Below are 16593 nucleotides of genomic sequence, written 5' to 3' on the forward strand. Positions count from 1 at the left end.
CCTATACAGAATTTCTGATGTTTTGCCTGCCTCCAAAGACCCCCAAAAAATGCCCAAAAAAACGCCTGCGCCAAAAAAAAACTCCCAGGTGTGTTATTGCAGGCATTTTTTTGGGCATTTTTTGAGGGTCTTTGGAGGCAGGCATAACATCTGAACTTCTGTATAGGGGTATATACACACACACACACTTATAGGTATTTATACACATACACATATATAGGTGTTATAGCAGAGAAGCCATATGGATGTTAATTATTTCATTAGCGCAAGCATAGGTTTCTGCTACTTTCACACCTATATATGTGTATATATACATACATGTGTGTGTATATATACCCCTACACAGAAGTTCTGATGTTATACCTGCCTCCAAAGATGCCCAAAAAATGCCCAAATAAACACCAGCTACAAAAACGCCCAGGTGTGTTTTTGCAGCAGGCGTTTTTTTGGGCATTTTTTGGGGGTCTTTGGAGGCAGGCAAAACATCTGAACTTCTGTATAGGGGTATATATACACACACACGTATATGTATTTATACACATACACACATATAGGTGTTATAGCAGAGAAGCCATATGGGTGTTAATTATTTCATTAGCGCAAGCATAGGTTTCTGCTACTTTCACACCTATATATGTGTATGTGTATATATACGTACATGTGTGTGCGTGTGTGTATATATACCTCTACACAGAAGTTCAGATATCATGCCTGACTCCAAACATGTCCTCAAAAAAGCCCTATAAACGCCTGCAGCAAAAAGCAGGGTGACAGGGGCGAAGCCACTATCCGGTTCTATAAGTGTTGTAAGAGAAACGATCTTTTCTCTATAGCGGTCACCCTGACATGGAAGGGTTTTGTCACCCTGCCATAGCAGTCAGAGTCAGTTAACCCTACACTACACTACGGTCCCCTTTCACTTAACACTTTCCCTACAGAAACTAGATTATTGAATCTAACTATAGTGGAAAATAGTACCCTAACTACACTGCATATCCCTTTCCTCACACTAATAATTGCTAAATGACACTTTGAAGCAGAAGTAACAGAACTGCTTCCACTCTCTTCCACGTCCCTGTATTACAATGCTAGGAATTTGGCGGGGGCTATCTTATATACTGGGGGGCGTATTCACTAATGATTGGCCTCTGGACCCCCTAGTCACTCCAATCACATTCCTAGCATTCCTGCCCCCTCAATTGGCTTTTACTGATGGTTCTGGTCCAATCACAGGCTTTTAAAGCCCAGTTCCTGTCCCATTGCATTTTGGTCGGTTCTGGTTGCCGAATTCCAAACTTTTTCAGCAAAAAGTTTGGAATTCGGCCGAACCTCGAACAGCCAATGTTCCCTTACAGTGTAAGGGAACTCTGCGGATTCAGATGTAATGGGGAACTCTGCAGACTCAGATGTAAAGGGTAACTCTGCAGACTCAGATGTAATAGGGGAACAGAGATGTATAGTAACGAAGTAGAACTACTTAAGTACTGTACTTAAGTACCGAAATGCGGTATCTGTACTTTCCTAGAGTAGAATTTTTTCTTCCTACTTCTACTTTTACTTCACTACATTTTTTTCGATGATTTCGATACTTCTACTCAAGTATTTTTTTTTTTGTGCCGCATAGTTACTCGTTACTTTTAAAAAAATTACCACTGCCAGAACAGTAGATGGCAGGTTGCATAAAGCTCAAAAAAATGTGTATAATGTCATTTGTAAATCAGCGCATACGAAAATAAAGGCTGTGTATAATAAAAGCTGCTATACCAAATCTTTCCAATAAAAAGAAAATATGAAACAAACAAATAAATGGTGCTACAGCGCTTAAAGTGCATCAAGAAACTACTAACAAACACAGGTTAATCATTTGAATAAATCATTTGAAATAATAAAAAACAATATGATGTTCAAACTTTTGACTTCTTTCTTTAATAACTACATAACACAGTACTTGTACTTCTACTTTCAGTACTTGAGTAGAAATTTTTTTTCAAAACTACTGGTACTTTTTACTTTTAGTACTTAAGTAGCAAATTTTTTGAAAAAACTACTTGCAATACTTAAGTAAAAAAAATGTTGAATACTTTAGTACTTCTACTTAAGTAACTTTTTCTGTGAGCACTTCCACTTCTACTCAAGTCACTTTTTGATCGAGCACTTGTACTTTTACTCAAGTAGAAATTTCGAGTACTTTATACAAGTCTGTAGGGGAACCCTGCGGATTCAGATGTAATAGGGGAACACTGCGGATTCAGATGTAATAGGGGAACACTGTGGATTCAGATGTAATAGGGGAACACTGCGGATTCAGATGTAATAGGGGAACACTGAGGATTCAGATGTAATGGGGAACTCTGCAGACTCAGATGTAAAGGGTAACTCTGCAGACTCAGATGTAATAGGGGAACCCTGCGGATTCAGATGTAATAGGGGAACCCTGCGGATTCAGATGTAATAGGGGAACACTGCGGATTCAGATGTAATAGGGGAACACTGCGGATTCAGATGTAATAGGGGAACACTGTGGATTCAGATGTAATAGGGGAACACTGTGGATTCAGATGTAATAGGGGAACACTGTGGATTCAGATGTAATAGGGGAACACTGTGGATTCAGATGTAATAGGGGAACACTGCGGATTCAGATGTAATAGGGGAACACTGAGGATTCAGATGTTATAGGGGAACACTGCAGATTCAGATGTAAAGGGGAACTCTGTGGATTCAGATGTAATACGAGAACACTGCGGATTCAGATGTAATAGGGGAACACTGCAGATTCAGATGTAAAGGGGAACTCTGCGAATTGAGATGTAAAGGGGAACTCTGTGGATTCAGATGTAATAGGGGAACACTGCGGATTCAGATGTAAAGGGGAACTCTGTGGATTCAGATGTAAAGGGGAACACTGTGGATTCAGATGTAAAGGGGAATTCTGTGGATTCAGATGTAATATGAGAACACTGCGGATTCAGATGTAATGGGGAACTTTGCGGATTCAGATGTAATGGAGAACTCTGCAAATTCAGATGTACTCTGCAAATTCAGATGTATAGGGGAACTCTGCGAATTCAGATGTATAGGGGAACTCTGCGAACTGAGATGTAAAGGGGAACTCTGCGAATTGAGATGTAAAGGGGAACTCTGCGGATTCAGATGTAAAAGGGGAATACCGCAGAGTCAGATGTTATAGGGGAACACTGTGGATTCAAATGTAACAGGGGAACACTGTGGATTCAGATGTAAAGGAGGACTCTGATGTATATGTACAGAAAAGTGTATACTACATTAAAAAAAAAAAAAAATTACTGCGCATTGCATTGTAATTTATTTAATGGACTAAAAAAAAAAAACTGCTATATGCTGCTAAAGTGTTCGGGTTTGGCTTAAAGAAAAATATGGCAACCCTAGTATAGAGTAGAACTTGAGACCCAATGGCACAATATAACCATATGGGTTATGGTGAGAAAAGACTGATTTGGTTGGAGGACTTTTTGATTCCTTTAGTCCCTTCTCCCCATAACCTTATTGTAACATTGTATCAGATAGTTTAACGATTCTGCAATAATCCATAACAAGGTATAAGACTCTATTATTATTATTATAGGATTTATAAGTTAGACATCGTGGTCAGGATGGTGATCCTACAGCACCGTGTCTATAAAATGTATCAACTGGTGGTAATGGACACCCAGGCTAGACACATGGAAGCAGGGCAGCTATCAGAAATTTTCGGGCCCCTTACACAGCTTTAGGCTTGGGCCCCTCTGGGCCTGACCACCAACATTCCAAAGGGCCGTCCCACTGAATCGCCTACTGGCCATCCCACCAAGTCCTTCAGTGCACCCACTTCTATTTAACACTCTTATAACTTAATAAATTCAAATGAATCCAATCCATCAAAAAGACATCCCCATATATTCAGCAAAGGGACATCCCAATCCAAAAAAGAGACGGCCTCATATATTTAGCAAAGAGACACCCCAATCAAGTAAAGAGACGGCCTCATATATTCAGCAAAGAGATATCCCAATCCAGCAAAGAGACAGCCTCCTATTTTCAGCAAAGAGACAGCGCAATCCAGCAAAGAGACATCCCTTCAGCTGCATCGGCTTACTCTTCAGCCGCTATGTTTCAGCAATTGCTAGTTACTACAGCTGCAACTACTCGGTCTCCTTGGTTGGGGCCTGGGCAGCTGGGCCCCTTGGAACGCCTGGGCCCCTTACATGTGTATGGGCTGTCCCCCCCTGATGGCTGCCCTGCATGGAAGTGACAAACGTGGTATTGATTACTGAATAACAGAGGAAGGAAAATCTTTGATGTAAGGAATTATTACCATTCTGGGGTCAGTAAGGTCCCCCCTCCAGCTACATTTATGGTGTTTGTTTTGTCTTCCTTTGGGATTTTCTCAAAGTTGAACTCCAGGCATGATTAATGCAGCTCTGCAATCACTAATACTTCATTAAAGCGGTAGTATCCCGCTTTTTTTCACTTTTAACTACAGGCAAGCCTATAATAAGGCTTACCTGTAGGTACAATTAATATCTCCTAAACCGGCCCGGTTTAGGAGATATTTGCAGTGCATGCAGCCGCTCACGCGAGCGGCACATGCGCTCTGAAGGTCCGGCGGACCTTCAGCTTCCCTTGACGGGAGCATGCGCGGGAGTGACGTCATCACGGCTGCGGCCAATCACAGCGCCGGAGCCGCCAAACCCGGAAGAGACGCCGTGGGATCATGTCAGCGCCCGCAGCGGTGTCCGGGGGTCCGTGTCAGGGCTTCGTTCTAAGGGAAGTAATTCATAATGAGCTAGTATGCGATGTATACTAGCTCATTATGCCTTTGTCTTGCAGGTTTTTTATTTATTTATTTATTTTTTTTTAGGTTTACAACCGCTGTAGGTGCCAGTTCACACCTATGCAATCTGATTCATGTCCGAACTGACAGTTTGCTGTGCGGTATGTGAACTGATCTGGCGGGTGTCGTTAACTTTGTATTGACACCCCCAGTGATTCGCATATGGCAGTGTGAACCTGCCTGCCTATCAGATTCTGCTACTGGAAGTGATGTACGGACAAGAACAATTTACTGCACATGCGTTCCAATAGGTTTCCTAATGTGACAGAACACGAAGCAGCAGCGGACATCTTCTTACACCCACGCAAGTCTTCAATTTTACATGTATTTTAGCAGTAAACTCACCTTATATACTGAATCACAGTATTATATTTCTATTATTATTGTATTCTAATAAGTATAGCCAGAAACCTGCAGGTAGAAGGGGGTGACAGCCATCTTGGTACACCCGGCACCAGCAACAAACTGATTATATAGTGAAATAGACTTTTTTACTCGGTCTGGGTGAAATAGTCTATTTCAGGATATAAGGTGAGTTTACTGCTAAAATAAATGTAAAATTCAAGACTTGCATGGGTGTAAGAAGATGTCCGCCTCTGCTTGTGTTCTGTCACATTAGGAAACCTATTGGCAGTGGCGGCTGGTGCTCAAAATTTTTGGGGGGGGGGGGGGGGGGCGCAAACATAAAAATGTAATAGGCATTGCTTTGCGGCAAAAAACGCTGCAAAAAATTGCGTGACTATGAGGTTGCAAAAGTGTGAAAGGGGCCTTCAGTAATTAAGGTATAGTGTGCCCCCTTTCAATGCAGAGAGATCAGCGTGCCCCCTTTCAATGCAGAGTGACCAGCGTGCCCCCTTTCAATGCAGAGTGACCAGCGTGCCTCCTTTCAATGCAGAATGACCAGCGTGCGCCCTTTCAATGCAGAATGACCAGCGTGCGCCCTTTTAATGCAGAATGACCAGCGTGCGCCCTTTTAATGCAGAATGACCAGCGTGCGCCCTTTCAATGCACAGAGACCAGCGTGCGCCCTTTCAATGCACAGAGACCAGCGTGCCCCCTTTCAATGCACAGAGACCAGCGTGCCCCCTTTCAATGCACAGAGACCAGCGTGCCCCCTTTCAATGCACAGAGACCAGCGTGCCCCCTTTCAATGCACAGTGACCAGCGTGCCCCCTTTCAATGCAGAGTGACCAGCGTGCCCCCTTTCAATGCAGAGTGACCAGCGTACCCCCCTTTCAATGCAGAGTGACCAGCGTACCCCCCTTTCAATGCAGAGTGACCAGCGTACCCCCCTTTCAATGCAGAGTGACCAGCGTACCCCCCTTTCAATGCAGAGTGACCAGCGTACCCCCCTTTCAATGCAGAGTGACCAGCGTACCCCCCTTTCAATGCACAGTGACCAGCGTGCCCCCTTTTAATGCACAGTGACCAGCGGGCCCCCTTTTAATGCACAGTGACCAGCGGGCCCCCTTCAATGCAGAGACCAGCGTACATGCCCCCTTCAATGCAGTGATCAGCGTACATGCCCCCTTCAATGCACTGACCATCTTTCTCGCATTTGGGACTCTCTATGCTGACTTAGCTTGCTTGGAACCAAACAGCTTCTCTGATATAAAAAAATCTGGACTTCAGGCACCAGCAATGGAAGAACTCAGCAAACGATTACTCAGATTTGATGAGGGAGCAACATCAGAAAATTTGCGTTCCCAACTGGCTAATTTTGCAATGCAGTGGCCCAGACTAAAAACATTACCCCTTGATGAATATAGTATTGTTCAAGAAGATGTATCTATGGAAAACCAGGAAAGCAAATTGCCAGAAACAGAACTGGAGAACAAATCTTGCATGGCATGTAAGAACCGTGCTATTTGCTGCTATAAGATACTGCAGCGCTTTAATTTGTTAACTGATGCCTATAATGTCATTGGTTTAGCCTACAAGTTTTTGCTTACACTATCTTTTACTCAAGTCGCATGTGAAAGAAGTTTCTCCACATTGAAGTTTATTAAGACCGGTCTAAGAAGCTCTGTATCTCATAAGCATTTGAGCTCTTTGATGCTAATGGAAATCGAAAAGGATAAACTAATGAACCTTGATTCTGATGATGTCATTGACAGAGTTGCAGAAACCAGTGAACATCTACGAAACTTGCTGAATCCATAGTGCAATTATTTTGTTTTGTGATTTTAAAGATAAAAAAAAAATATATGCCAAAAAATTTAATATATTTGGTTATTTATTTGTTTTTGTATTGAATCGTTCATTACAAATGTAGCACCTTATATATTGCATTCATTCTATCATTTATTATCATAAATTTATATAATTCCAAATGATTGATATGACTGAAGCAGGCTAAATATAACTAAAAGACATAGAGAAACCTTGAGTTATCATTACTTGTGATATGGTGATATGGTTAAAAAAAAAAATGGGCTGCTAAGCCTGAAATACCCGGGCCTATTTTTTGTCCCAGTCAAGGCCTGGAAGCAGCCATGGCTGGTTGGAATAGTGTACACCAACCTTTCTCAACCTTTTTAATACAGAGGAACCCTTGAAATAAATGTCTGGTCTCGGGGAACCCTGCTAAAAATTAAAAATCCATAACTTATGACACATTAGTGTGATGGTCAGTGGGAAGACTTCTCCTTCCCACAGCAAACTCAGAAAGAACCCTAGAGTTCCACGGAACCAACCTCAGGAGGAAACCTAGAGTTCCATGGAACCAACCTCAGGAGGAACCCCAGAGTTCCACGGAATCAACCTCAGAAGGAACCCTAGAGTTCCACGGAACCAACCTCAGGAGGAACCCTAGAGTTCCACGGAACCAACCTCAGGAAGAACCCTAAGAGTTCCACGGAGCCAACCTCAGGAGGAACCCTAAGAGTTCCACGGAGCCAACCTCAGGAGGAACCCTAGAGTTCCACGGAGCCAACCTCAGGAGGAACCCTAGAGTTCCACGGAGCCAACCTCAGGAGGAACCCTAGAGTTTCACGGAGCCAACCTCAGGAGGAACCCTAGAGTTCCACGGAGCCAACCTCAGGAGGAACCCTAGAGTTCCACGGAGCCAACCTCAGGAGGAACCCTAGAGTTCCACGGAGCCAACCTCAGGAGGAACCCTAGAGTTCCACGGAGCCAACCTCAGGAGGAACCCTAGAGTTCCACGGAGCCAACCTCAGGAGGAACCCTAGAGTTCCACGGAGCCAACCTCAGGAGGAACCCTAGAGTTCCACGGAACCAACCTCAGGAGGAACCATAGAGTTCCACGGAACCCTGGTTGAGAAACCCTGGAGTACACCCTGGTGATTTACTAGGGAAAGGTGACCATAATATTCTCAGAGATACAGGCCAGATCCTTATCATGGACACCTCCCCTGTGCTGTAGACAGATACACATAACAAATAAATTAAATTGCAACATTTTATGAGAAGAAAACTCCTTACAATGTAATGACCTACAGATACATATCAATGATAGAAATCACACCCTGTGATAGCAGAGAAGGACAGAGCAGAATTATTTGTATAATTTTAGACACGGTGGCTCTAGAAGCAGTAAGCTGGCACCACATGGACACAGCCGTGGGATCCTTTCCCGGCTCTGCATCTTCAGCATTTTTTCTAGAAAAAAACAAACACAACAATAGTTAGGATTTGGAAATGCAAAGGTTGTTCACATGCAATTTTTTAAATATTTTTTTATTTTCTTTTTCCTTTTATTGGTTGGACTGGATGGCCTTTTTCAACCAGGCTGACTATGTTAATATGCAGGACAAGTCTTATCCAACAGGTGAGCGAGCGGCTGCATACAACAGGGCTTAAATGGGAGGAGTTTAACTATTTGGGGTTTGGATTGAAACATTGTGACAGGTGCACTTTTATTTTAGGCCCTGTTCGCAAATGAGCATTTTTCAGCTCATAAAATGCTCATCTCTGAAAATCCAAAACGCCCAACAAGCAAAATCCCATTCATTTCAATGGCCCCTGTTCACAACTGAGCATTTTGTCCCCTGAAGCAAAACGCCTGAAGCTAAAAAAAGTACATGAGCTTCTTTTTGGGCTGATTACAGGCGTTTTTGTTAGATGTCAATGCCTGCCTCCAAACACCTTCAAAAAATGCCTAAAAAAAGCCCAAACAAAAGCCTGAAAACAATACGCTCAGGTGTGAATGGAGCCTTAAATATACAGCCAATCATTGATGAGCGAACTGGGCAAAGTTTGGTTCGCTGGAAAATTTTGCTAACCCTGAGTGCCGGTTCCACTCTTGCGAGTGCGGCGATCGCATGTAATATCGGAGCGCACTGCTCCTTCATTACATGCAATCGGATGTGCAGTGCGAATTCAGCCATACACTTTGTATGGCTAAATTCGCACTGCACCCGCACAAAAGTAGCACATGAGGCATTTTTTCAGCTGCATCAGGATCGGATCGCACAGTGGTTCACACTTGTGCGATCCGATCCTGTGCGAACTGTCAGATCGCACTGCGATATGCGATCAAACTGGGGGTGTCGTTAACATCTCATTGACACCCCCAGCGTATCGCATATGGCAGTGTGAACTGCCAGATGTGCGTTTGCGATGCGGGAACAGGCTGCGAATTCGCAGCCTTCCCGCATCGCAGAAGTGTGACCCGGCACTGAACCTTGCAGCTACAGGTAACATGTCGTTATCTTCTTATTCAGCCCTATTTATGTAAAAGCCATCCTAGTGGCTAATTAGCTGCTGGATTGCACTTACAGGCACTGCACTGACAAACCACACCCCCCCTCCCCGAATATGTCAAGACACTATTTTCACAAAAAATACACTAAAATCATTATTAGCGGACACAAACATAACAGAGAACCTGTGTAAATTAGCACTTTTTTATTGTTTTTTAAATTTTTTAAAAGTTGAAAATGTTTACATTTTATTTTACAATTTTTACATTACAATGTTTAACCACTTCCCGTCCGCCCTATAGGCGATTGGCGGTGGGAAAGTGGTTGCATTATCCTGACCGGACATCATATGATGGCGGCAGGATAATGCACTCTGCGCACACCCCGGCGTGACATTCTGACACATCGCATCTCCGATCTCAGTAAAGAGCCTACTGACGTAGGCTCTTTACCATGTGACCAGCTCTGTCCAATCACAGCTGGTCACATAGTAAATAGGAAGTGCCCTTGATCAGCTTTCCTTAATTCGGGCCTGACAGGCAAGAGTATAGCAGAGCCAACCTGCGGCTCTCCTGACAGGGGGGGGGGGGTCTGCACTGGTAATCGGAGCATTGATTACCAGTGCAGACCATTAGGGAGGGTTCCACTAGAACCACCAGGGATGCCCACCCATGACCCCAGGGATGCTCACCATGGCCACCAGGGATGGCAATCAGGGCTCAGGACACCCGCCAGTGCCCTCCCAATCAGTGCTGCCCACCAGTGCCCATCATTGCCATCTATCAGTGGCCCCACCAGTGCCCATTATTGCCCATCAGTGCCGCCCATCAGTGCCACCTATCAGTGCCCATCAGTGGCACCAATCAGTGCCCATCAGTGCTACCTATCAGTGCCCATCAATGCCACCTATCAGTGCCCATCAGTGGCACCAATCAGTGCCCATCAGTGCCCATCAGTGCTACCTATCAGTGCCCATCAATGCCACCTATCAGCGCCCATCAGTGGCACCAATCAGTGCCCATCAGTGGCACCAATCAGTGCTACCTATCAGTGCCCATCAATGCCGCCTATCAGTGCCCACCAATGCTGCATATCAGTGCTACCTATCAGTGCCCATCAGTGCTGCCTATCAGTGCCGCATATTAATGTCACCCCATCAGTGCCACCCAATCAGTGCCACCCAATCAGTGCCTGTCAGTGTGGCCTCATCAGTGCAGGAAAAAAACTTATCTATTTACAAAATTGTATAACAAACAAAAAAACTTTTTTTTTTTTTTTCAATTTTTTCTGTGTTTTTTTATTTGTTTAGCAAAAAAAAGAAAAAACCTTGCGGTGATCAAATGCCACCAAAATAAAGCTCTATTCGTGGTGGGAAAATTACATAAATTTGGTTTAGGTACAGTGTTGCATGACCGCGCAATTGTCATTCAAAATGCAACAGCGCTAAAAGCTGAAAATTACCCTGGGCAGGAAGGGGGTGAAAGTGTCCGGTATTGAAGTGGTTAATTATTATTATTATTTTTTTACAATTTGTTATTTTTGTACTGGACAGGGAAGCCTGCAGCGCTGTGGGAGGGAGAAGGGGGGTGGACGGCACAGTGAAAGACAGGGGGGGGGGGGAATCAGAAGCAGGCAGAACAGGGAGGGTGATCGGTGTCAGAGAAGGAATTACAGGAATGATGCCCTGTGTCTGTGTCTCTCCTTGCAGCAGCTGAAAACTGGCAGGAGTGGGAGAAACTGGCTTTCAGCTGCTGCAGAGAGCCGCACAGGGCTTCCTTCTGTAATTGTCCCTCCGCCTGACTGCACTGATTCCCAGTGCTGTTGGGGCCCCCTTGTGTGCCCGGGCCCCCTACAGGAGGACAGGTGGTCCCCTCTATCAGCAGCCCTTCTTAGAGGCAGTGTGAGGGGACGCCCCCTCCCTCCTCTTCAGGCTCTCCTGTACGATTAGTGATCCTAGGATCCAATCAGATGGTCCCCAGCCATCTCTATGGTCTTGGGAGACCAGAAGTGGTGTCATGACATCACATCCAGTTATGGCAGATGTAAACATAGCCATTTTTTTTTATTCTGGAAAGCATGAGATCATTTTTTTCAATCTCATGCTTTCCAAGGTAGGGGAGAGATCTGAGGTCTTATAGACACGAGATGTCTGCATAAATATATATATATTTTTTTTCATAACTTTTATTCCTATCAGAAGAAATGTAAACATCCCTTGTGATAGAAATAAGGCACGACAAAAAAATAATAATAATAATAATGATAATAATCTCATGCTTTCCAGAATTGCCTTATTTCTATTACAATGGATTTTTACATTTCTTCTGATAGGAAAAAAAAAAAAACGAATAGGACAGTGTGAAAAAATAAAAATAAAGTGCCGCGTCCCACCGTGCTTGTGCACAGAAGCGAATGCATACATTATGAGTGCATATGCATTGAATTGTATTGTAACTGTACTGTCTGCCCTTACATTGTAAGACGCTGCGTAAACAGCTGGCGCTATATACAGTAATTCCTGTAAAATAATAATATGTATACTGTGTTTGTACCCCACATGTGAGGTATCGCCGGGAACAGTATAGCGAGAACAAAAATTCTAGCACCTGACCTCCTCTGTAATAGGGATGATCGAACGGTTCGGGTCCACCATCGGTTCGGCCCAAACATTGGGTGTTCGAGGTTCGGCCGAATTTAGAACTTTTTGCCCAAAAAGTTCGGAATTCGGCAACCAGAACCGCCCAAAATGCAATGCTTCAGGAAATGGGCTTTAAAAGCCCGTGATTGGACCAGAACCATTAGCAAAAGCCAATTGAGGGGGCAGAAGAATGCTAGGAATGTGATTGGAGTGACTAGGGGGTCCCTAGACCAATCATTAGTGAATACGCCCCCCAGTATATAAGATCGCCCCCGCCATATTCCTAGCATTGTTATACTGGACATGGAAGAGAGTGGAAGCAGTTCTGTTAATTTTACTTTAAAAGTGTCATTTAGCTATTTTTAGTGTGAGGAAAGGGATATCTAGTGTAGTTAGAGTGCTCCTTTACACTTAAGTTAGCTTCAAAAATTTAGTTTCTGTAGGGAAAGTGTTAAGTGTCAGGGGACCGTAGTGTAGTGTAGGGTTAACTGGCAGTGACTGCTATGGCAGGGTGACAAAACCCTTCCATAGCAGGGTGACCGCTATAGAGAAATGATCCTTTCTCTGCTTCGGGACAGGAATGTGGCTTCTCACCAGCAAGCATTTTTTAATGCTGCAGGGGCTGCCACTGCCAGTGCTTTTTTGAGGACATGTTTGATGTCAGACATGACATCTGAATATGTGTATAGGGGGTATATATAGACATATATGTCTGAATATATACCCCTAGACATATATAGGTGTGATAGTAGCAGAAATAAATGCTTGCGCTAATGAAATCATTTACAGTAATATATTTCTGCTACTATCACACCTATATATGTCTAGGGGTATATATTCAGACATATATGCCTATATATACCCCCTATACACATGTTCAGATGTTTTGCCTGCCTCAAAAGAACCCCAAAAAATGCCAAAAAAACGCTAGTGTCAAAAAAAAAATGCCCAGGTGTGTTTTTGCTGGCATTTTTTGGGGGGTTTTGGAGGCAGGCAAAACATCAGAACTTGTGCACAGTACCACTATACACAAGTTCAGATGTTTTGCCTGCCTCAAAAGAACCCCAAAAAATGCCAAAAAAAACGCTAGCGTCAAAAAAAAAATGCCCAGGTGTGTTTTTGCTGGCATTTTTTGGGGGGTTTTGGAGGCAGGCAAAACATCAGAACTTGTGCACAGTACCACTATACACAAGTTCAGATGTTTTTCCTGACTGCAAAGAACCCAAAAAAATGCCTGCTATTAAACCGGCAAGGTGTTACAGCAGAGAAGCCATATTCCTGTGCTTAAAGTTTTCTAATACAAACAATCTTTTTTTTTCTGGTTCTGGACATGCTACAGAGCTGAAACTTCACAGGTACACCTTTTAGACCCCCCCAGACACAAAATCACACAAAAAAAGTTCTTAAAAATTGTCATTTTTGATAAAAAAGCCAATTATTGAAAAATTTAAAAAAAAAAAAAAAAAAAAGAGATTTTTTGATTTTTACTTTGGATTTAGTATCTGGGGGGTCTAAAAAGTGTACATGTGAAGTTTCAGCTCTGTAGCATGTCCAGAACCCCCCAAAAAATAGCATTTTCTTATAATTTTTATTAGAACAGGAATACGGCTTCTCTACGGCGCTTTTTCTTGCATTTATCGGGCATTTTTGGAGGCAGGCATGACTTTTTTTGGATTTAGTGTCTGGGGGGTCTAAAAAGTGTACCTGTGAAGTTTCAGCTCTGTAGCATGTCCAGAACCAGAAAAAAAGATAATTTTTCAGTAGAGCAGGGATGGTGGGACCCCTCTTTTACACTTATATGATCTTTTTTTGGGGTTCTGGACATGCTACAGAGCTGAAACTTCACAGGTACACCTTTTAGACCCCCCAGACACAAAATCACACAAAAAAAGTTCTTAAAAATTGTCATTTTTGATAAAAAAGCCAATTATTGAAAAATTAAAAAAAAAAAAAAAAAAAGAGATTTTTTGATTTTTACTTTGGATTTAGTATCTGGGGGGTCTAAAAAGTGTACATGTGAAGTTTCAGCTCTGTAGCATGTCCAGAACCATAAAAAAAAAAGATCGTTTGTATTAGAAAACTTTAAGCACAGGAATATGGCTTCTCTGCTGTAACACCTTGCCGGTTTAATAGCAGGCATTTTTTTGGGTTCTTTGCAGTCAGGAAAAACATCTGAACTTGTGTATAGTGGTACTGTGCACAAGTTCTGATGTTTTGCCTGCCTCCAAAATCCCCAAAAAATGCCAGCAAAAACACACCTGGGCATTTTTTACATGTGTGTAAATGTGTATACAACATGTGTATAGGGTGTATATATAGGCATATATGTCTGAATATATACCCCTAGACATATATAGGTGTGATAGTAGCAGAAATATATTACTGTAAATGATTTCATTAGCGCAAGCATTTATTTCTGCTACTATCACACCTATATATGTCTAGGGGTATATATTCAGACATATATGTCTATATATCCCCCCTATACACATGTTCAGATGTTTTGCCTGCCTCAAAAGAACCCCAAAAAATGCCAAAAAAAAACGCTAGCGTCAAAAAAAAAAATGCCCAGGTGTGTTTTTGCTGGCATTTTTTGGGGAATTTTGGAGGCAGGCAAAACATCAGAACTTGTGCACAGTACTACTATACACAAGTTCAGATGTTTTTCCTGACTGCAAAGAACCCAAAAAAATGCCTGCTATTAAACCGGCAAGGTGTTACAGCAGAGAAGCCATATTCCTGTGCTTTAAGTTTTCTAATACAAACGATCTTTTTTTTTCTGGTTCTGGACATGCTACAGACCTGAAACTTCACATGCACACCTTTTAGACCCCCCAGATACTAAATCCAAAGTAAAAATCAAAAAATCTCTTTTTTTTTTTTTTTTTTTTTAATTTTTCAATAATTGGCTTTTTTATCAAAAATGACAATTTTTAAGAACTTTTTTTGTGTGATTTTGTGTCTGGGGGGTCTAAAAGGTGTACCTGTGAAGTTTCAGCTCTGTAGCATGTCCAGAACCAGAAAAAAAGATCATATAGGTGTTAAAGTTAAAGGAGGCTCCCGAACCACATCCCTGTTCTACTGAAAAATTATCTTTTTTTTTTTCATGGTTCTGGACATGCTACAGAGCTGAAACTTCACATGCACACCTTTTAGACCCCCCAGATACTAAATCCAAAGTAAAAATCAAAAAAATCTCTTTTTTTTTTTTTTTTTAATTTTTCAATAATTGGCTTTTTTATCAAAAATGACAATTTTTAAGAACTTTTTTTTGTGTGATTAATAGTTAATGGGGCATGACCCAGAACCCTAGGCACTTTTTAGGGGCATTTATTGGGTTTTAGGGCTTAAAAATGGTGTTTTTTGATTACAGAAGTTCGGGTCCCATTGATTTCAATGGGGTTCTGAAATCCGGGCCGAACTTTCGTGAAGTTCGGGTGTTCTGGTCGAACCGAACTTTTCAAAAGTTCGATCATCCCTACTCTGTAACTCTAAATTGGTAACCTGTAACCTGTAAAAATATTTAAAGAGTCACTTTTGGCGGGTCTAGTGACATTACTACAGTAATCAGTGCTAAAAATATGCACTGTTACAGTAATAATGACACTGGCAGGGAAGGGGTTAACACTGTACGTGATCAAGGGGTTAAATGTGTACCTAGGGGCGCTGTTTCTGACTGTATGGGGGCGTGGCTTGTCAAATGATCACAGAGACCTGTGATCCTACATATAAGGATCACAGGGGCTCTGTGATCATTCCAGAAAGAAGAACGGTCGGCTGTGTTTGCAACAGCCAACCGTCCTTCTCTCTCAGTGGGGAGCGACCACAGGTGCCGCCTGCCCCGTGCATCGGAGTCCCCGCTGATGAGTGGGGGCGGGAGCGTGCCTCCGCCGGCGCGCGTCCGCCATCTAGCTGCAGGCGCGCGACTGACATATACCTACATCAGTTCGCGCAGGAGGGCCGCCCTGCCGCAGTATAACTGCAGCGGGTGATCAGAAGTGGTTAAAGTGTATTTTTTCCCCAAAAAAAAATTGCGTTTGAAAAATTGCTGCACAAATACTGTGTGACATAAAAGATTGTAACACCCACAATTTTATTCTCTAGAGACTCTATTAAATAAATATAAATATATAAATATATATATATATATATATATATATATATGTTTGGAGGTTCTGATTTTCTATAAGCGCCGGTTCACATTGCAGCGACGCTACTTCGCACCGCGACCTCCGAGGTCGCGGTGCGAGCAGCGTGCCGCGACCTCGGAGCAGCCGCCACGGACTTCATAACATTAAAGTCTATGGCGGTCGCCTCCGGGTCGCCCCAAAGAAGCTCCGGACCCTTTTTCTAGGTCGGAGCGACTTGTGTCGCTCCTATTAGAACGGGTCCGCAGCTTCCCTATGGGAGGCGACCTGCGGCGACCTGTGAGGCAACCA

The sequence above is a fragment of the Pelophylax lessonae genome, assembly GCF_965119305.1.
Source record: "Pelophylax lessonae genome assembly, chromosome: 1".
Taxonomy (NCBI): Eukaryota; Metazoa; Chordata; class Amphibia; order Anura; family Ranidae; genus Pelophylax; species Pelophylax lessonae.